We start from the raw sequence: 22564 nt of genomic DNA, 5'->3' as shown, positions 1-22564 counted from the left end.
TTTATGGAATTGCTCCACACTGAGCAAGATAAAGTCTTTGCCAGGCAAGCGCTGACTTTTGATGTCACTGACTCTGGAAATTGTATGTTCCTCTTTTGTTTTGTGTTTGTAATTTGAATTGATTATTTTTTTAAAAAATAAACTCGTTCATTATCTTTTTAATCTTTTGTATCAGCAGAATCAAAGAAGGAAAGGATTGATTTTAAAATGTCTAATATTTAACGTTATTCTAATTTCTTGTGGGTGTCATCTGTACTGAATATTTTCCCTGCCATTTCAAGAACCTTCCCAAATTTTACTGACCCCCCCCACCGCCCCCGCTTTAATTGTGAACTTTTAGTCAAGCCATGGTAAAAGTTGAATGATTTGCTGACTTGAGGTTTTTTAAGTCATGCCACTAGGGTTGACTCACGCCTCTGCCTGTTGAGCTGCACAAGGTTAAGAGGTTGTAAACTGCTCCAAAAAGCAGTAGTCATGGACCCACTGATTGACATGATGATCTGCCCACTCTGACAGTGCACTCTCTAACCCTTCAACAAAGTAATCTGTGAGCTTTGCACCCAAAGTATGTGCCTATGCCACCTTGAAACTGTAAGGGATTTTGGGGCACTCGGAGAATTGGCATTATGGAGTACAATTTTATCTCCAAATAATAAGGCAATATAGTCTATCACATCTTTTCTGGTGTTTGCTTCCATTAAATCAACTAATCTCATTCCAGTTTCTTACCATTTTTAATTTTTTTTTTAAACATCATTGAATTCCTACAGTGCAGAAAGAGAAACTTCATCCGTTGAGTCTGCACTAGCTCTCTCATACACATTCCAATTTGACAAAGAATGTTGCAAAACAAATACAAATTCTGATCATGTTGTGCACAATCAACTTTAATCTAACCCTCCAACTAAGTCTTCTTCAATTTGTGCTTTCTTGTTAGTATCTTGCCAGTGAAAACAGCCCTCTCTATTTCCTCTAAAATCCTTTGTATGCTTTTGCTCTTGTTTGGACCATCTGCTAGATAATATAAGGATTCTGGATAATCCAAGATGGATGACAGGAAAAAATTGTGGCTATAAGAGCTGCTTTTTTTGTTTTGAGGTATTTCAGCTGTTGGAGCTGACTTACTCAAATTTCAGGAGCAGTAATTATAAACAGTTGCATTGTTTTGGAACTTGGAGGTGAGGGAAAGAGCAAAACAATGACACTCTAAAAGGAGGAAGAGGGACAAAGGCTGAGACTACATGGTGAGTGAGAGGAAAGAGGAAGAGAGAAAGAAACCTACACTGCTGACTGACACAGCAATGAATCGGAACAGCTCCTGCTTTTGTTGTTTGAATTCATGTATCCCTGGACATCGGAGTGAGTCTAGGAAAAATTAACAAAGTGAAAATCACAGCTGGCCTTGTGTGGGAGAGCTCATAGCACAGGAGCAGATATGTGCATGGTTTTTAAGTATAACCTTGCTGTCTTTTTTGTTTACCTACAAAAGAGTAGAGTGGGTTCTTTTTGGTTATGTTCTATTGAGATCTGTCCCTTGATTAAAATGTAAAATTATAAAACATAGGTACTAAGGTCACCTGCAGCAGAGATTTTTACAGCAGTGAGACTGTGCTATTTTCTGGGTCTGTAGATTAAGGTGCCTTTACTAGAGTGATATGGTCGTCCTGTCGGATGTGGGAGATATGGGAAAGTTTCCATGTTGCTTATGATTATCTACATTAAGTGTCTTTAGTTGGAAATACTATCAGATAGTATGGATCATATGGAACAGGAGTCCAAGGTAATGAGGACATTACAGGAATTAGGATGTGTGACAGATGGCAGCTATAGGAAAGGAGAAAAACTGCAAATAGTCAGGTAGATGGGTTACTGCCAGGATAGGCAGGCAGGTAGTGCAGGAGTCTCCTGTGGCTATCCCCATCTGAGGGATATAAAGTTCACCACAACAAGGTGGATGCAATAGTGAAGAAGGCATTTGGTATGCTTTCCTTTATTGGTCAGAGTATTGAGTACAGGAGTTGGAAGGTCATGTTGCGGCTGTACAGGACTTTGGTTTGGCTACTTTTGGAATATTGTGTGCAATTCTGGTCTCCTTCCTATTGGAAGAATATCATGAAACTTGAAAGGGTTCAGAAAAGATTTACAAGGATGTTGCTGTGGTTGGAGGGTTTGAGCTATAGGGAGAGGCTAAATAGACTGGACTGTTTTCCCTGGAGAGTTGGAGGCTGAGGGGTGACCTTGTAGAAGTTCATTAAATTGAGGGTAACAGTGGGGTACATGTACAAGTTGTTTTCCCTGGGGTGGGGGAGTCCAGAACTAGAGGGCATAGACTTCAAAAGGGACCTAAGTGGCAAATTTTTCACAAAAGATCATGCATGTATGGAATGAGCTGCCAGAGGAAGTGATGGATATTGGTACAACCACAACACTTAAGGCATCTGGATGGGTATATTAGTAGGAAAGGTTTAGAGGGATATGGACCAAGTTCTGGCAAATGGGACTAGATTAACTTCAGATATCTGGTCGGCCTGGATGAGTTGGGCTGAAGTGTCTGTTTCCTTGCTGTCCATTTTATGACTCTCTGACTATGTTCTGTGAATAAATCCTTGAGTCTTTTTTTCACCACTGTAACCCCTCATCTTAAGATCCATGTGAATTATATCTGCATAATTTCCACTTCTTTTATACCTTCCGTGTAATGTCAAAAGTTAATTTCTCTATGGCGAGCTCCTCTATTCAGTAATGACCATTAAGCATGTGATTAAGCAACTGCTTGGAAAATGACATGCAAATTATTTTGTTGCTTCAATTCTTTTTTCTAAAGCGGAGGGGAATGTGTCTCAAGATCTGCAGCAATTACTGCATCTCCAACTTATGTCCTACCATATTTTAAACTGAGTTATTGAAAGAAGCAAGACCAATCTATTCCAAAGTTTTACAGCCATGGATCAATGCCTCAGCATATGTTCTCTTTAAAATATATTCTGCTATTAATATATTATCCATAAATGTGCCTGCACCATAGTACATCTATCTTCATGTATTTTTTGAATAGATTCTTTAACACAAGCATTTTGTGTGTAGCATTAGTTATCTCTGACTGTTTTATTTCAATTGGTTTGAAAACTGAAGGTGGCTGATATGATTTGTGATTGATGGGATGAAAGTCCTTACAACATTCAGCAGTGCTGTTGCACTGTATTAATGTCTGAAAGGGTGTTGCAAACAAATTCAATGGTAGCTTTCAAAAGCAAGTGGAATAAATATTTAACAAATAAATTGCTGTATTATGGGAAACATTTGGGGAACTTGGATGGTTTTTTTCAAGAAGGCAGTGAAAGGACAATGGGCCAAATGATCTCCTTCTGTACTCTAACATTCTAACAACCTTAGGAAAAGAAAGCAAAATCAGCACACTTCACCAATTAGTACAGCAAGTGCAAATTGCCTCAATCTTCCTAACTGGTAAACTTAATGGCCCTGGCAGCTCATTTACATTGTCATAAACATGTAAGTTTTCTTGGCTAATGCTATTCTTTCAATTGCCAAAACAAAATAAGACAGGTCAAGTGTATTGTAGGGCGATGCCACTGATCTGAAGAGTACCTCTGCTTCACTTCTTTTAAATCCTGCCACTGGGTAACTTTTTTTTTAAACCCTTTCTTCACTTTGTCTAATTACACTCACCCATATCACTTTTGCCTATACTCTCGTCTTTGCTTCCTAGAAAACAGTTTTGGGACCTCTTGACCCGATCCTATCCTACCCTACAAACCGGCATTTATATAGTCATAGGGTCATAGAGATGTACAGCAGGGAAACAGACCCTTCGGTCCAACCTGTCCATGCCAACAAGATATCCCAACCCAATCTAGTCCCTCCTGCCAGCACCTGGCCCAAACCCTTTCTATTCGTATACCCATCCAAATGCCTCTTAAATGTTGCAATTGTACCAGTCTCCACACTTCCTCTGGCAGCTCATTTCATTCACGTACCACCCTCTGTGTGGAAAAACTTGCCCCTTTTGTCTCATATCATTCACCTCACCCTAAATCTGTGCCCTCTAGTTCTAGACTTCCCAACCCCAGGGAAAAGACTTTGTCTATTTACCTATCCATGCCCCTCATAATTTTGTAAATCTCTATAAAGTCACCCTTCAGCCTTTGATGGTCCAGGGAAAACAGCCCCAGCCTGTTCAGCCTCTCCCTATTGCTCAAATCCTCCAACCCTGGCAACATCCTTGTAAATCTTTTCTGAACCCTTTCAAGTTTCACAACATCTTTCCAATAGGAAGGAGACCAGAATTGCACGCAATATTCCAACAGTGGCCAAACCAATGTCCTGTACAGCTGCAACATGACCTCCCAACTCCTGTACTCAATACTCTGACCAATAAGGAAAGCATACCAAACACCTTCACTATCCTATCTACCTGCGACTCCACTTTCAAGGAGCTATGAACCTGCACTCCAAGGACTCTTTGTTCAGCAACACTCCCTAGGACATTGCCATTAAGTATATCAGTCCTCCTAAAATTTGCTTTCTCAAAATGGAGCACCTCACATTTATCTGAATTAAACTCCATCTGCCACTTCTCAGCCCACTGGTCCAGATCCTGTTGTAATCTGAGGTAACTCTTTTTACTGTTCACTACACCTCCACTAATTAAACTTGGCTCAACTTCAAACAAAGAATGGCTTCTCTCAGCCACATCATTCGTTCCCATCATAATGGAAAATGAACAGCAGAATGTGCTCAAAAGGAGAACGAGTCAAGAGAATTCACCAGGTTTGACTCAGAGAAACACATGTATAGATCATACTTGTTCTCCAATGATATCTCTGAAGAGCTGTGCCTCTGTTAGCTGTGTCTCTCCAAGGATGCCTTTAGGTCCACTTAATTTCTACAACAACTGCTTTTCCTTTGGTAGCTGAAGTGCCACAGCAATTAATAGTTACCAGTTTGGATACTTCCAGGCTGCTATAATGTATTAATGTCAGATTGAAGGTTCCAATCAAACAGCTACTGCTGCATTCAAGTAAAAATGGATGTCATTTCATGATGAGCGAGTTCATCTGTGATGTAAAGCTGACCCTGTTCTCCATCCTGCCCTTAAGTGTAATAATGGACAAGCCAGAAATGAAAACAAATGCTACCTGACCTGATGAGTTTCTTCAACAATTTCTCTTTGTTTCAGATTTCCAGCACTCTCATTTCTTTGTTTTATTTTGATGTTTCACTCACTGCTACATCTCTTCCAGGATTTCTGTCCTAACTTTTCTTCTTGTTGACAACCATTCCTTTTGTTGTTGCTCCGAGTATTTGGCAAGGTTTTTCCAAAATTTACTACCACAGCCACATCTCATTCCTCAGTGAGTGCCTTCCACTCAACCTCTCCCCACTTCGATTCAAACTAAAGTTTCATTCTTCATGTTTCAAATCCATCCAGGATCTCCAAGATGTGCAATGCTCCTCTGACACATTCAGCACCATGTGTTGCCAAATACACAATCTTGACGTCACAGATGCTTCTAGAACTGCTGTGTTTCTCCAGTTTCTGTTCTTGTTTCAGATTTCCAATATTTGGTTTTATTCATATTTCTGTTCTGTTTTATTTCAGTGGGCACTCATTAACTGAATGCAAGATTGACTCCACCATGCTAGATGCCACAGAGCCTAACTCTTTGCCTTAATAAAGCATTCCCACAAGCACTTAGGAAGCTTCTAGCCAGTGATTCTGCGAAGGTGTTGGAAATAGTGTCAGCTGCTGATTGGTTAGCAAGAGATCTTGATATCACCTCTTTGGCTTGAAGTTCAGCAGCACTTCCCAAATCCGCCATTTGCCAGCCCTTGTGCTGGAATCAGATTGTTATCAGGTGATATTGCATACAGGGAGAACTGCTGACCAATCTGAACCCAGCAGAGGGACCAGTGCTCAGCAGTGACATGGCACATGCCATTCCTGCTGCAATGAGTATACACCCCTTGAGTTCCAGGATTATGGAGAGGCACAGATCAAAAAAGGTGTGAGATGGGGTTTCTTGGGATAAGTGTTGCAGGGAAAGGCAGGGCAGGGGAAGGGAAGTAAGGGCAAATATCCCAGTGGGCACATCCTCCCTCTCTGCCTGCTATCCAGTTCCTTGATGAGGCATTATGTACTTTAATTGTGAGACCACCCACCCACATAATCTCCAAGGTGACTAGCTGCACCCAGGGTTGTATTCCATATGGCAATCGGCCTACTTAACAGTTTGGTTAATCCCATCAGTGGGAGTGGTGAGCCTGTGGAATTTGTTAACATAGAAATGTTTCGGTTGAGGCCAAAACATGTGTTCTCAAGAAAGTGGTAGAAATAGCTGTTGTAGATTAAGGGATGTGAGGGTCTGGGATCAGAGTATTGAGCTCGATGATCAACCGTGATCATGTTGAATGGCAGAGCAGGCTCTCCTCTCCCATTCCAGCTCTATTTTCTATGTTACTCTGTAACACAGAACACTCAATAGGTCCGGCAATATTTGTGAAGAGAAATAAAGACTTCACCTTTTGAGTTCGGCAGAATGGAAGTTCCAAACTAATGCTCTGATGCATGGGTTCAAATCTTGCCATGTCAACTGGGGAATTTGAATTCAAATAATAAACTGGGTATATGAGGAACTAGTCATGGTAATGATGACAATGAAAGTACTATTAATTGTGATTTTAAAAAAAAATCTGTTTCACTTATATGCTTCAATGATATCTTGACCTGGTCTCCTCTGCATGGAATTCCAGGACCAAAGTCATGTCATTGACAAAGAGAACAAAGAAAATTTACAGCCCAGGAGCAGGCCTTTCAGCCCTCCAAGCTTGAGCCGATCCAAATGTACCGTCTAAACCTGCTGCCCAATTCCTAAGCATCTGTATCCCCCTGCTCCCCACCTCCTCATGCATCTGTCCAGACGCATCTTAAATGAATCTACCATGCCTGCCTCTACCACCTCTGCTGGCAACGCGTTCCAAACACCCACCACCCTCTGTGTGAAGTACTTGGCACATGTATCACCCTTAAACACTCCACCTCTCACTTTGAAAGCATGACCTCTTGTTACTGAATCCCTCACCCTGGGGAAAAAGCTTGTCTCTATCCACCCTGTCTATACCCTTCATGATTTTGTAAATCTCAATAAGGTCCCCCCTCAGTCTCCTTTTTTTTTACTAGTGAAAATAAACCTAACCTACTCAACCTCTCTTCATAGCTAGCACCTTCCATACAAGGCAACATCCTCATAAACCTTCTCGTACCCTCTCTAAATCATCCACATCCTTTTGGTAATGTGGCGACCAGAACTGTACACAGTATTCTAAATGCGGCCGAACCAATGTCTTGTACAGTTTTAACTGCCCTCTGAAATGGTCATTCAGGTTAAGATAAAAAAACAATGGGCAACAAATATTGACCTTGCCAGAGATGCTCACATCCTATGAAAGACTAATGGAAAAGAGTGGGCCTGCTCTAAGGGGAATATTTCAGAGGTCTGACATGTGCTGCTAGCCAGATTGATGTATGTAAGTAACTGACAATGTTGGAATGTGATGAAAAAAAGAAAAGAAAGAGCTTTGACAGTATGATGATACGAGGATGGTGGAAGGACTTCTGTGTCAATAACCCTACAAGGCTTTTAGAATGCAAGTTCACAGAGTGCTATCTCATTTTTTTTACAATAGGATTTATTAATGGTGTCCACATCAAATAAAAAGGCCATCAAGGTGCTCCTGCAAGAACCACATTTTCTTTCTCCCCTGTCATCTACCTTGGCATCTCATAGAGAAGCATCACTACGCATATGTCGTCATTGAATACGCTGATGTTGTGGAGAGATTTTAATTGACCTTAACCAGATTTCTCACTGTAAATTTGCATGCCAGATACCTGGCCTGCGTTAAAGACAGGAGTCTTCAGCCGTTTCAAATCTTTGCACCATGGTGCCTTTTTTTTAAAAGAAACATTCACAGGAAGAGGGTTTCGCTGACTAGGCCAGCATTTATTGCACATCCTTAATTGCCCAGAGTGTCCTTCCCAGAACTAAAGGATTCTACAGTCGTTCAGGGAAAATCTGTAAAGTTCATGATTTCACCCAAACACAGTGACGAGAATAAAACATGATTCTGTTTTTACAATTTGAAGAAAAATTCTGATTTGAAAAGATTTAATTGTTTTAAACTTAATTTCCTAATTACAGCATGGAAATAGATGCTGTGGTCCACCCAGTCCGTGCTGACCATAACATAAAACTAAACTAATCCCACTTGCCCATACTTGGCCCAAATCTCTCCACCATTTCTTAGTCATGAACTTATCTAAATGTCTTTTAAACATTGTAATTTTACCAATATCCACCACTTCCTCTGGAAGTTCATTCCACACGTGAACCACCCTCTGTGTAAAGAAATTACCCCCTCAGATCTTTTTAAAGTATTTCTCCTTTCACCTTAAAAATTTGCACCCAGGTATTGAAAGCCCCCACCCTTGGGCAAATACACCTGCCGTTCACATTATCTATACGCTCATGAATTTACAAATCTCTATAAGGTCACCTCTCAACCTCTGATGCTCCAGTGAAAAAAGGTCCCAGCCTATCCAACCTTGCCTTACAAGTCAAGCCTTCCACTCTGGCAACATCCTGTGAAATCTCTTCTGAATCCTCTCCACCTTAATAATATCCTTCTTATACCAGGGAGACTAGAACTGGATACAGTTCTCCAGAAGAGGTGTCACTAACATTCTGTACCACCCCAGTATCATGCCCCAACTCATATGCTCAAAGATCTGAGCAATGAAGGCAAGCATGCCGAGGGCATAGATTTAGGGTGAGGGAGAAAGATATAAAAGAGACCTAAGGGGCAACTTTTTCACGCAGGGGGTGGTACATGTATGGAATGAGCTGCCAGAGAATGTGGTGGAGGCTGGTACAATTGCAACACTTAAGAGGCATTTGGATGGGTATATGAATAGGAAGGGTTTGGAGGAATATGGCCAGGATGCTGTCAAGTGGGACTAGATTGGGTTGGGATATCTGGTCGGCATGGACGGGTTGGACTGAAAGGTTTGCTTCCATGCTGTACATCTCTATGACTCTATGCTAAATGCCTTCTTGACCACCTGATCTATATGTGATGCAAACTTTAAAAAATTATGTACCTGAACCCCACTTCTACAACACTGCCCAAGGCCTTATTTTTAATTGTATAAGTCTTGCCTTTGTTTGTTTTATTAAAATGCTCTATCTCGCATTTATCCAAATTTAACTCCATTTGCTACTCTTCGTCCATTGATCCAAATAATCATGACTTTTTTGTATCCTTAGATAACTAACTTCACTGCCCACTAACCACCAATCTTGGTGCCATCTGCAAGGTTTTGATTGTCATTTATATAAATGATTTAGATGAGAATATAGAAAGCATGGCTAGTAAGTTTATGGAGCAGCCTGGGATCCATTGGGGTCTCAAAAAACGTCATTTATAGTTTACCAAGTGCTTTATCAAATTTCCACTTGTGACTTTGAAATTTGATGCAGAGTGTTATTGACATTTAAGATATTGCTGAGAAATCTGTGGGATCTATCTTCACTCTATTTTTCATTTGATGTTCTCTGGAGGGTCCTTAATCATAGTTTGTCTGTTACCTACATTGACCTCAGTTTAATTCTGGATGTTAGAATGTATGTGGTACTACAATGGAGTCTGCACTATTGTGTCACCTTTGTATTATAAGTTTTATTTCAGTGTATTCAAATCTGTTGAATCTAGTGGCTTTAATTACTTCATATCTGGCAGTTTTAATGTTGCTGACTTTTCTCAAAAAATATATTGGTCAGAGGGGAGATTTTGACCTAGTCTGCTTTGGAAATCATACCATATCACTCCATTGAATAAATACTATCCAATGGCAGTCAGCACCGTGAAACATCCTGAGAATATGAAAATATCTTCCTTCCTTCCCTTCCCTCCCTTCCCTCCCTTCCCTTCCCTCCCTTCCCTCCCTTCCCTTCCCTCCCTTCCCTTCCTCTCTCTCCAGTGATGAGGGAATATAATGGCCATTTATATGGGCATTGTCCATTAGAAAAGTGACATTGCAATGTGCAAGATGAATGGCGAATGTAAATTCAGAAACATCAAATACAGAAAAATCAGCATGGAGACTGTTCGATCACAAATGTTATTCCTTGTTTTTAGATGCACCACAGAGTCTGTCAATTACGTCTCCTCACACCCTTAAACATTTATCAATCAATATAACAGAGGGATTCTGCAGTGATAATCTGGCTCTGCTGGGTGCTTCTAACTTGATATGGAGACATCTTAATGTCACAATGAACAGAACAAGTCCCAAAAATGAATTGCGGTTGGAGATTCCTCATATCACACCAGGGAGATTGAAAATTATTAGTGTGTAGCAGAGAATGAACATCAAGCAGAAAACAGAACCTAAGCCATCACTCTGGATTCTGAGACCACTGTTGCATTTATTCATTGTTACAATATGTCTAGAGGGGCATTAGCATTCTTTAGTTTCCTCACTGGATTTCTTCAAGTCTCCCTTATTCCATGGCTCCAACATTATCCATTTGGTGTGTTTCTTCATTCTTTTCTGTTCATCATTATCTTGAAGGTTAATTGTTTTTGCTAATTTTCTATGTACATAACTCTAGAATTGGTGCCTTTTCAAATGGAAATGGACTTAGCCCAGAAATCTTCCTCCTTTAGTGGGGAATGACATTATTTTATGGCAATGTAAAGGCGGAGCAATCATTAAAGTTCCTGCCAGTGGCAACAGCGTTGCCCGATTCTCTTGAGCAACCCACCGTTATCTTGTCCTGGAATAAGACATACTTTAAACACAGACATAGATCATAGAACACAGAATATTACGGCGCAGTACAGGTCCTTCAGCCCTCGATGGTTCCACAAGTCAGTGCAACAATCTACCCTACACTCATCCATTTTCATCTATATGTTTATCCAATGACCATTTAAATGCTCTTAAATCTGGCAAGTCGACTACTGTTGCAGGCAGTGTGCTCCACACCTCTACTACTCTTTGAGTAAGGAAACTACATCTGACATCCATCTATATCTATCACCCCTCAATTTAAAGCTATGTCCACTCGTACTAGCATCACCATTTGAGGAAAAAGGCTCTTACTGTCCACCCTATCTAACCCTCTGATTATCTTAAATGTTTCAATTAAGTCACCTCTCAACCTTCTTCTCTCTAACGAAAACAGCCTCCAGTCCCTCAAGCCTTTCCTCATAAGACCTTCTCTCTATACCAGGCAATCAATATACTAATAAATCTCCTCTGAAACATTTCCAAAGCTTCCACGTCTTTCTTATAATGCAGTGACAGAACTGTACATGACACTCCAAGTGTGCCTGCATCAGAGTTATGTACAGCTGCAGCATTACCTCGTGGCTCTGAAACTCAATTCCCCCCCCACCAATAAAAGCAAACACACCATATGCCTGCTTAACAACCTTATTAACCTGGGTGGCAACTTTCAGGGATCTATGTTCATTTTATTCTTATTAATACCTCAATTTCTTACTTTATTTTGTGGCCACCTTTTAAGAACAAGAGTGGATAGAGGATGAAAGTGTGTCCTTCCCAGAACAAAAAAGAATCTGCAGTCATCGAGGGAAAACCTGCAAAATGCAATATTTCATCTAACACACAAACACAGCGACAAGACCCCTCCAGTCAACATCAAGAATTAAAATATTTTGCAGTTTTTTACAATTTGAAGAAAAATGTTGATTTGAAAAGGTTTGATGGCTTTAAACTTGGTCTTCAATTTTCTATCCTTAGCCCCATGCAGCTATGATTAACAGATTGTTGCCATATAATCATTTGCTGAAAATTGCAATATTCAATATGAACAGTTTGCACTGGGTGTACTGTGCTCGGGGGATATAAGCGATAGATATTGTGGGACAAACTTGTGTAAAGTGTCAGGTGTGGATTGGCTAATAGCACTTGACTCTAGATGACAGAGCATCAATTCCCACTCAGGGACTTGAAAACTAATATCAAGGCTGACACTGCAGTCTAATACAAAGCGAATATTGCACTGTCAGTGATGCGTCTTCTGGATGAGACAGTGAACTGAGGTTCTATCTAGGTGGATGGAAATTGGCTCCGAGCACTATTTTGAAGATGACTGGGGGCCTAGCCAATATGTACTCCTTAATCAACAAAACCCAAACCAACAGATTATTTGGTTATTATCACATTGTTGCTTGCTTTGTACAACTTGCCAGCCATATTTCCTACCTTACAACAGTGACTACACTTCAAAGGTAATTAATTGGTTATAAGTAGCTTTGAGATATCTGGTGGTCATGCAGAGTCATGTACAGATGCAAATCTTTAAGGAACGTTCTGCTATGTTTTGGTTAAATTGGTTTTTCTCTCTTTTTGCCAAAGTTCTTTCCTCCTTACGTATCCAAGTAATCCCAAACATATCACAAATCTAAAACATCCACTGTCTCCATAGATACTGAGTTTCTCCAGCACTTTCTGTTTTCATTTCAGATTTCCAGCATCCACAGTATTTTCCTCTTATTGAAAGATTGGCATTCTTTTATTTTAATACTGCAGTAGGCATACAAGTGAAAGTAAGCAGTTTGATCAAATCTGCAAAAGCTGAGGGATGATTGAAAAGGAATAAAAACAGTAAATGCTGGAGAAACTCAGGAGGTCTGGCAGCATCTGCGGAGAGACATAGAATTAATGTTTTCAGCCTGCTTGGCTCTTCATCAAAGAACTAAGCAACACAGAAGAATCACTTTGGACTCAAAACCTTTGCTCTATTTCTCTCTCCTCAGATGCTGCCAGAACTGTTAAGATCTGCACTGTTTCCATTGTGAAATGAAGTTAAAATTAAACCAGATATTCAGACACTTTGCACACTATTATTGTTTCAACTACTTTTACTAAAGGTAAGGATTTGCAATTTTACATCTTATTTCATGACGAAAAGTTTTCATGTGTAGCCGTGGTTGCAAAGTGGGAAAAGCTGTGACTATAAATTTGCATCCAACAAGCCCCCACAGATGGCAATAAGATGCATGACCAGTTAATCTGTTTTGGTTGAGAGGTAAATCCCAGTCAAGGCAGTGGGAAAATTCTGTGCTTTGCTTTGGGGTTGAAATATTAGATCTTATCTGTTGACCTTGGTGGTCAGATGGATATCTCCAGAAGACAGTTCCTTTGACTGTACAGCGCTCCTACAGTGATGTCTGGAACTCTCAGTCTAGATTAGTTCAACACACAAATGGAAATATACAAATCAGGAGTAAGAGCATGTCATTCAGCACCCTCAAGCTTGTTTATTCATTCAATGAGAATGAGGCTGATTGGCTGCATTTTGAATTCCAGCTTCCTATCTACATCTGAAAGTTTTTGATTATCTTCCCTGAAACCTTATTTCCACCTTAAAACTCTACATATTCCACCTCTCGCTGCCTTCTGAGACACACGTCCAAGGTTGCACAATCTACTGAGAGGAAAAAAATGCTCCTTATCTCTGACTAAAAATGGGAAATCTCTAAATTTTAAACAGTGCATCTTTGATCTGGATTCACTTACAAGAGGAAACATCATTTCTCCATTGATCTTGAGGGGTCTGTTCAGATATTTCAATCAAGTCACCTCTCACCCTTATAAAGTCCAATGAAAACAAACCGAGTCTATTTAACCTTTCCTCATAAAAAAACAACCTGCTCGTTCCCAACTGGATGATCACATTAATGTTTTGCTGTATTACGAACCATTAATAAACACACAAGGTCTTTTGTCTTTTTTTCCTATTGGCTCCATTATGTTTAATGAAACTCCATAGATTCTCATCATAACAAATCAACTTTAAAGAAAGACTTGTGTTTGTATTGCATCTTTCACAATGTAAGGATTTCTACAAGCATTTTACAGCCAATTCATTACTTACAGAGAATAGTGATGATTTAATGTAGGAAAGGCAGTGGCCAATTTTTACTTGGCAATGTTCCAGATAATGGAATGTTACCTGAGCAACAAATAGTGGCCAGGATATTGGGCAAAATTCCTTTGCTTTTACACAAAAGAATTTCAATGGATCTTTGGCTTCCATCTGTGAGTGGACACTGGGTTGAATGCCCAATTGGAAGATTAGCTCTTCTATTAGTGTAGCACTCCTTTCGTACAATACTAGAGTGCCAGTCTAGATTTTGTGTTTAAGTATATATAATCATATTTAAATTTTAAACCTTTTGACATAGCAGTGAGTGTTACCATTGAACCAATGCTGACACCTATTATTTTCTTGATGCCTTTTGAATATAATAATTTAACTTGGAAAGAAAAGCGACATTCAAATAAATGTGGAATTGTGGTTGGCAATGAGTAATAAGGTTGTAGCTTTATTTATGTTTCAGCCTGTCTAATATTTATAATAGGTGGGTAATATTGTTGTGATATTGCTTACAGGCAGTCAGGCTTAGAGTATTTCTTATCTTACTCATTCACTGATTTGGGTATTACTGATAGAAGTTAGCCTTGTTCATTTCCAACAGCCCTTCAGAAAGTGGTGTCACTGTTGTTCATATTGAGTTCAGACCCTCATAGTTGTTGTTAAGTTGAGAGATAGAAGATGCCAATGCAGTCAGTGACGGTGAATGAAGGAGAAATATAATTCCAAGAGAGGATGGTGTGTGGCTTGGAGGGGAGCTTTCAGAGACTGGTGTTCTCCTTCATCTGCTGCTCTGTCCTTCCAGATCATTTGAGTTTGTGGTTTTGGAATGTGCTGGAATTTTGGAGCGGATTGCTGGGATGCATTTTGAGAGTGGTGCACAATGCTGTTATAGTCCATAAGTGGTGGAAGGAGGGCTGAGAAGAGGCAGATGGAGTTTAATTTAGATAAATGTGAGATGCTGCATTTTGGGAAAGCAACTCTTAGCAGGATTCATACTCTCAATGGTAAGGTCCTGGGGGTGTTGAGCAAAGAGAACTTGGAGTGCAGGTTCATAGATCCTTGAAAGTAGAGTCGCAGGTAGATAGGAAAATGAAGAAGGCGTTTGGAATGCTTTCCTTTATTGGTCAGAGTATTGAGTACAGGAGTTGGGAGGTCATATTGCAGCTGTACAGGACATTGGTTAGGCCACTTTTGGAGTACTGCATGAAATTCTGGTCTCCTTCCCATTGGAAAGATGTTGTAAAACTTGAAAGGGTTCAGAAAAGACTTACATGGATGTTGCCAGAGTTGGAGGATTTGAACTGTAAGGAGAGGTTGAATAGGCTGGGCTGTTTTCCCTGGAGTGTCGGAGGCTGAGGGGTGACCTTATAGAGACTTATAAAATCATGAGGGGCATGAATAGGATAAATAGGCAACGTCTTTTCGCTGGGGTGGGGGAGTCCCGAATTAGAGGACACAGGTTTAGGGTGAGAGGGGAACGATATAAAAAAGACCTAAGGGGCAACGTTTTCACGCAGAGGGTGGTACGTGCATGGAATGAGCTGCCAGATGAAGTAGTGGAGGTTTGTACAATTGCAACATTTAGAAGGCATCTGGATGGGTATATGAATAGGATGGGTTTGGAGGGATATGGGCTGGCAGGTGGGACTAGATTGGGTTGGCATATCTGATTGGCAAGTACGGTTTGAACCGAAGGGTCTGTTTCTGTGCTGTACATCTCTATGACTCTATGTTTAAACTGGTGAATGCTGACCTATTCAAATTGGTTAATTTCACCAGAATGACACCAAACATTGTGAGTAGATAATGACTTGTGCTAAACGGATTTCCCAGAAATCATGCTGCTTTATTGTTGTGACAGTGCAGATCTTTGCCCCTTGAGCTGGCATCTTGCCTGCACAATGATAACTGACCTGGAAGCGTTCTCGAATGGACGCCTGATAGATTCTGCAGTGGTCCCAAGGCTCACTGAAATGACCCACTGGTATCGAAACTGAGGGTCACTGTCACTGTCAAAGCCTAGACCATGGGGATGACCATCTAGTCCAGCAGCTGGCAGACAGAGGAGACAGCTCCCTGGGTCATCCTGAGACGTTGTTGATATGCTGATCAAGTGCGGGTAACTGCATCAAGCCTGATGACATGGTTTTGGGCCAACTTTGTGAGCACCCTTGAGCAGGCTGCTGTGCCTCTGCAGGCTTTTCTAACTCTTCTAAATGCTGCTGTTGTTGCTGGAGTACCTCTCACTCTTGTTGTCTCCACTGGAGCAGCCAATGTTTTCTTCTGAGACGTAAGATGAGCAGAAGAATAGCAGAGAGATGTGTTGTGCCAACTTGATGTCACTTTCAGGCGATCTTGAAGTGAAACCATTTATGCATTATTCCTTGGAGAATGGTGGACATGAGTTCTTTACATCAACTAATAAATTCTTTCAGAAAGTTTAGAATTCTTACAAGTCTGCTTCTTTTGTTCTGGTTGCCCTCCAGCCAGAAGTGTGTTAGTTCCTTCCTCTGGGTGTTTCAGAGTGCAATTCACAAAAAGGATGCAGTAAAAATACAAGCGGAATGCCAGAAGACCCTGGAGAGTGTTCTGAATGTTCTGCAGTAATTAGAAGCATTTTGAGATTTTCCAGCTAACAGAATAACAAAAGATTTACAAGCATAATAGCTCCAAGCATATTTTACAGGTTTACCTGTGAGTATTTTTTCAATCATTCATGGGATGTGATTGCTGGTTAGGCCAGCTTTTATTGCCCAACTTTAATTGCCCAGGGGGCAGTTCAGTGCTCTGGGGTTGGAGTGTCATATAGGGTAGGTGAGGTAAGCATCTCCTTTGTGAAAGATCATTAGTGAACCAGATGGGTTTTTACAAAAGTGATTACATAGTTGCCATCAGGCTCACTTTTTTTTTGGGTTTCAGCTTTTTATTGGGTGCAAATTTCACCCTCTGTCATGGTGTTATTCAATCCTTATCCTCAGAACATTAGCCTTGGGTTCTGGATCACCAATATCACTACATCACTGCTTCTCACTTGAGATTCTTCACAATCTTTCTGGAAATGGATACATAAACAGTGGGTTTGTACTCTGCATCATTAATATGCAGGGACGTGAACTACTTGTGGAATTACGGGCAGAAGTAAAAAGTACGTTATTTCATCTGAGGGGATAGTTTGCTCAGTTAGCTGGACAGTTCAGTTATTAATGCAGAATAACATCAACAGCTCAGGTTCAGGTCCTGCACTGGCTGAAGTTACCATGAAGGACCTTCCTTCTCAGTCTCCTTCCTCACCTGAAGCGTGGTGACCCGCAACTTGAACCACCATCTCTCTGACTGGGACAATGGCAACTTTTACATCTTATTTATTAATGAGGTTTCTATTTCAGTCCTGAACTCTGGCTGCTTAACTTGAAGGTCATCTGAAAGTCAGAACAGATGGAAATCAAATGTCACGTCGAACGAGTTGCACCTTTTAAAAGAAAATCCCTTTGATGCCAATTTTGAGATGCAAGTGGATGATCATGCTATGGAAATTATCTGTGATATATCTCAGAATTTATTATAGTATTGATGAACTCAGTGATACAGGCATTTCTGGGTGTGTAGGTTTGGATGGATGTGAAATCGCTAGAGAGGGTGCAAAAATGTTTTAGATTAGATTAGTTCCCCTACAGTATGGAAACAGGCCCTTCGACCCAACAACCCTCCAAAGAGTAACCCACCCAGACCCCTCCCCTACATATAGCCCTGACTAATGCACCTAACACTACGGGCAATTTAGCATGGCCAATCCACCTAACCTACATATCTTTGAATTGTGGGAGGAAACCCAGACAGATATGGGGAGAATATGCAAACTCTACACAGTTACACGAGGTTGGAATTTAACTCGGGTCTCTAGCATTGTGAGGCAGCACTGCTAACCACTGAGTCACCATGCCACCCTAGTTTTGCCATTTTCTTTTGAGAGAAATGGCACTTCAATTATGAAGATGGATTGGAGAGGCTGGGACTGCTTTCCGTGCAGAGGAGAAGATTGGGAAGATATCAGGATATCTGGTCGGCATGGACGGGTTGGATCGAAGGGTCTGTTTCCATGCTGTACATCTCTATGACTCTATGACTCTCAGTATTCCAAATCATGAGGAGACTAGATAGAGAGAGAATCTGATTCTCCTTGTAAAAGGATCAAGAACAAGGAGGCACAAATGTAAAGAAATTGGCAAAAGAAACAAAAGTGATGTCAAGGAAAGCTTTCTCAATCAGCAAGAGCTTATGGCATGTAGAATGCATTGCCTCAGATTGTGGTGAAGGCAAATTCGATGAAGGCATTCAAAAGGCAATTAAATATGGAATAATGTGCAGAGTTAAGGGGAGAGAGCAGGAGAATGTCATTAAGTGAAATACTCATTCAGGGAGTCAATGCAAACAAGATGGGCTGGATTTTCTCCGTCTATGCTGTAATAATTCTGTGATGCATTGAAAAGTAAACAGTGAAAAATTACTAAAGTTAGATTCAGCTTCTGGGCATGGGTTAATGGGAAAGCCTACTTGTAATTTTATTGATCGCCCTCAATGTTACCTAGCATAGTATGTTCATGCTTGAACAAAGATCACATCTTTCCTGCAGCAGGTCTTTGCTCAGTTTGGAATTCAGTTGAAATAGTTATAACATTGTTTCATCACATTTTTGCACACAAATCTGACCAGTCAATCTAGTTTAATGCTGTTGTTTGGTGGAAAAATGTTGACCCAGGCAAGACAATACTCTTTAAAGAATGCTCTGTAACAGCCATCTGAATAGACAGGCAGGGTGTCAACTGAATGGCCTTACCTCAAGACATCATGATAGAATTTCTGCCCTGAATGCAATTAGCAATTAATACAAATTTTACCCAAAAGTGCACTAATGTTCGGCAGCAATTTTCTCCCTTGAGTTTCCATTCTGTGCACAAAATCTGCAGGCACTACTGTGACTTTTTTTTAACCAAAGCAAAAACTTCATCTGCACTGAATTGAATTTGCACTTAAAACTCTGTCATTTTTGTGGGGGTTATACATGTTTTGAAGAATTGTACTAAATAAGCCAAATTAAAATTCCTCCATGTCATCAGATGACCACAATTGCCAATGTGATTTTTGTATTATTAGATTAGATTAGATTACTTACAGTGTGGAAACAGGCCTTTCGGCCCAACAAGTCCACACTGCCCCGCCGAAGCGCAACCCACCCATATCCCTACATTTACCCCTTACCTAACACTAGGGGCAATTTAGCATGGCCAATTCACCTAACCTGCACATCTTTGGACTGTGGGAGGAAACCGGAGCACCCGGAGGAAACCCACGCAGACACGGGGAGAACGTGCAAACTCCACACAGTTAGTCACCTGAGGCGGGAATTGAACCCGGATCTCAGGCGCTGTGAGGCAACAGTGCTAACCACTGTGCCACCGTGCCGCCCAGTGCAATGAAGATAAATTCAAAGGTACTTTTTTGCCATTGCTTATCTATTGTCGCATCTTTTAATATAAATTCCCAATTTGTACTTGTGACAGCTTCATGTAATCGTTAATTACTGTGCATTAAAAAGGGTTCCTTCCTGTACAAGAAAAAGGCAACCTTGGAAAGTTGGTCTAAACATGATACAAGCTGAATACACTGCTGGCAGTAAATGCTACACATTGTTTATGAGGTACTCCCATAAATCATGCTTGAAAGGTTTGGAATAGGTCAATGAGGAGAATTATACCACAACATTACATACTATCAGTCAAGAATAGTTCTTGTTGCTGGTAATTCTGAATCATTAAAACGAATGCTTTCTTTTTTCACTAGAAAATGTTTTTAATGCTATTTTGTTTTCTTAAAAAAAAAGGCCAGTTTAATTGTTTTAGGGAGATGCAAAATAATTAAGTTTTAAATTGACTTTAAACTTGATTGAACACAATTGGGAGTTTTATATTGATTGTGTTCTATTTCATGTTAATTTAAATAAAAAACGCTATCCCCATTAAATTTGATATTCTGTTCTGTTGTTCATTCTGCTCAAGCAAAGAGAGTAAGTTGTGCGCTCAGAATTAATTCCTGGATGGTTTCAACTGTATTGGCTTCATGCCAAGCTAAAGAGAGGAGAAGTGTAATTTTAATGCCGCATCACATGGAAAATGCTGCCGACACATATCGTATTTGCTAAGTGATTGTGTAAAACCCACTTCCCCAGATGTAGAATTTCAGGTTGTGACCTCCCATTTATTGTCCAGGTTAGTCAAAGGTTTGTTTGCAGCGATTGGGAGTTGGGTGGTGGGGTATCATGGAGCACCTTGGTCACCCCATGTGCACCCAATGCCATTCAGATGAAAATGAAAAAGCAAGCTGCCTGTCTGAAGTAGGCATATAGACCTCCCCTACCTCTGACCTTTAACCCTACTCAGCCTCTCTGATCCCCCAAATTGGGTTCTGATTTTTATTATTGCATCGTTGGTGGCATAGCTTAGGCCCTAAACCTAGAAACTTAAATCTCTGAGACTCTATCTCTCTCCCTCCTCTTTTATGTTCTTCCTTCAAGCACACCTCTTTGATCAAACTTTGATTATCTGTCCCAATATTTTCTTTAGTGACTCAGTGTCAAATTTGGGTTGATAATGTTTCCTGTGAAGTATTTGGTATTGTGCTGCTACATTAAAGGGGCTATATAGTTGCAGGTCAGTACCAGTGTTGCTACATGATGAGAATTGCAGCCACCGGGCCAAATTTTGCGAAAAAATAAATGAAAGAACTGCAGATGTTGTAGATCAGAAACAAAAAATACGGATTGCTGGAAAAACCCAGCAGGTCTGATAGCATCTATGGAGAGAAAACAGAGTTAATGTTTCGGGTCAAATGACTCTTCCTCAGAATTGCAAACGAGCACAGTATGTGTCATGCAAGCTGAGCCTTTTCAATATTTGTCTTTGGCCACCCACTCCAGAGGGGGAATTCCATGATGCACTTCAATGAGGCCTGGCATTTCAAATCGACTGGGCTCTTGTGGCATGCCCTGGATCGCTGGCCCATACCCTCTGTTGGCTTTCAACCCAGAGGGTAAAGTTCACCTACTGGCCCCCACCCTGCATGTTGATTTGAGACACAAATTTGTTCCTGACAACAGACAGGAATGGGGAGGGAGGGCAAAATGCAGATAGTTGAAGTTTCGTCCAGGGAAAAATTACTTGTTGCCCTTTGAAGGCCCTTCCTTCGTCTAAAGGTTCTTTTATGTCGTAGCCTTATTGAGAATGCATGCTGGAGCTCGGTATAATTTATCAAGAAATGGAACCAAATGAATGATGTTCGACCACATAACTGTGCTGTGAGTTATGAGCTTTGACTTGCGAATGGTTTATTGTTCAGGAAACTGTTGAAGCTGAGTTGGGAATTTGATTCATGCTACTGTGTTTTATTGAATTTAGGGATTAATGGCCAATCTGAGATGTAGTGTGTTCTTTTCCCCCCAAAGCAGAATTATATTATACAGTTGGGTGACCATTGCGTCTCAGAGAAAGAGCACTGTTAAAACACAGCACTGTAGCTCTTCAGTTTCAACATCATGTAATCTGATTTTAAAAAGTGAAGCATTGTCGATAAACTGCAGACAAACGTCTGCGTGTGAGTACTCAAATGAAAACAATACACATGTGAGATTTTAAAAAAGTTAGTTTTCCTCTATTAAAGTCTTCAATGCAAATAGATCTTCTACTTTATGTTTTGTCATGGAATTTGTCGATGATTGTCAGTGTAGCTCACTGTCAACTAGGACAGCTGTTACAACCTGTTCAATGCCTATGGATAGGAAGGTACGGGTGCTCTTAAAGTGCATTAGTAGTGTCCCCACCTCAAGACCAAGAGGACTGGGTTTATGTCCCACTTGCCCCAGAGGTGTGTGATAACATCTCTGAATAGGTTGGTTAGAAAACATCTGGAGTAGGAAGGTGTCAAAAAAACACAGTCGATTTTCCCACTTTTAGATTCAATGTAGTAGCACCTGCTGAAAGATTTGGAGCCTTAATTTTGGTTCCTTCTGGTGTCAAACTGGTGAGATTCAAGACGCACCAGAAATTGGACCTTGGCCTCATTTACATAAGAATGGACAGCTTGCCAGTAAATTGGCACTAGATTTTGGCTCAGGCTCTGGGACACCTGCATCTTCGGTACCATCGTCAAAAACGTCTTGCCAGATACCTTTGTGGTTTTGCTGTGGGCCTCCAGCTGTCTGTTTAAGGACCACTGGTTAGGGTATAAACCACGTTGTCCTCACTGCAACAAGTGACAACTATATTCAGGGGAGACAGATTCTGCAAAAGATGATCTTAAAAGACAGTAGGCTTCTAATTTATACATGCAAAGGGCTGTACACCTGTTCTAGACAAAAGCCTTTTTGTCTTAGCCATGGTTCAGCTTGCCTCTAAGGCCCAGGATTTTAATTAGATTCAAGTCCCACTCTTGAACTTAAAAATCAAGGTTGACGTGTGCCGATGCAGTACTTGGCGAATGAGATCTTAAGCTGAGGCCTTGCCTGCCCTCTCATGTAACTGTAA

Source organism: Chiloscyllium punctatum, chromosome 23, assembly GCF_047496795.1.
Source record: "Chiloscyllium punctatum isolate Juve2018m chromosome 23, sChiPun1.3, whole genome shotgun sequence".
NCBI classification, from domain to species: domain Eukaryota; kingdom Metazoa; phylum Chordata; class Chondrichthyes; order Orectolobiformes; family Hemiscylliidae; genus Chiloscyllium; species Chiloscyllium punctatum.
Note: the sequence above shows the minus strand (reverse complement) of the source record.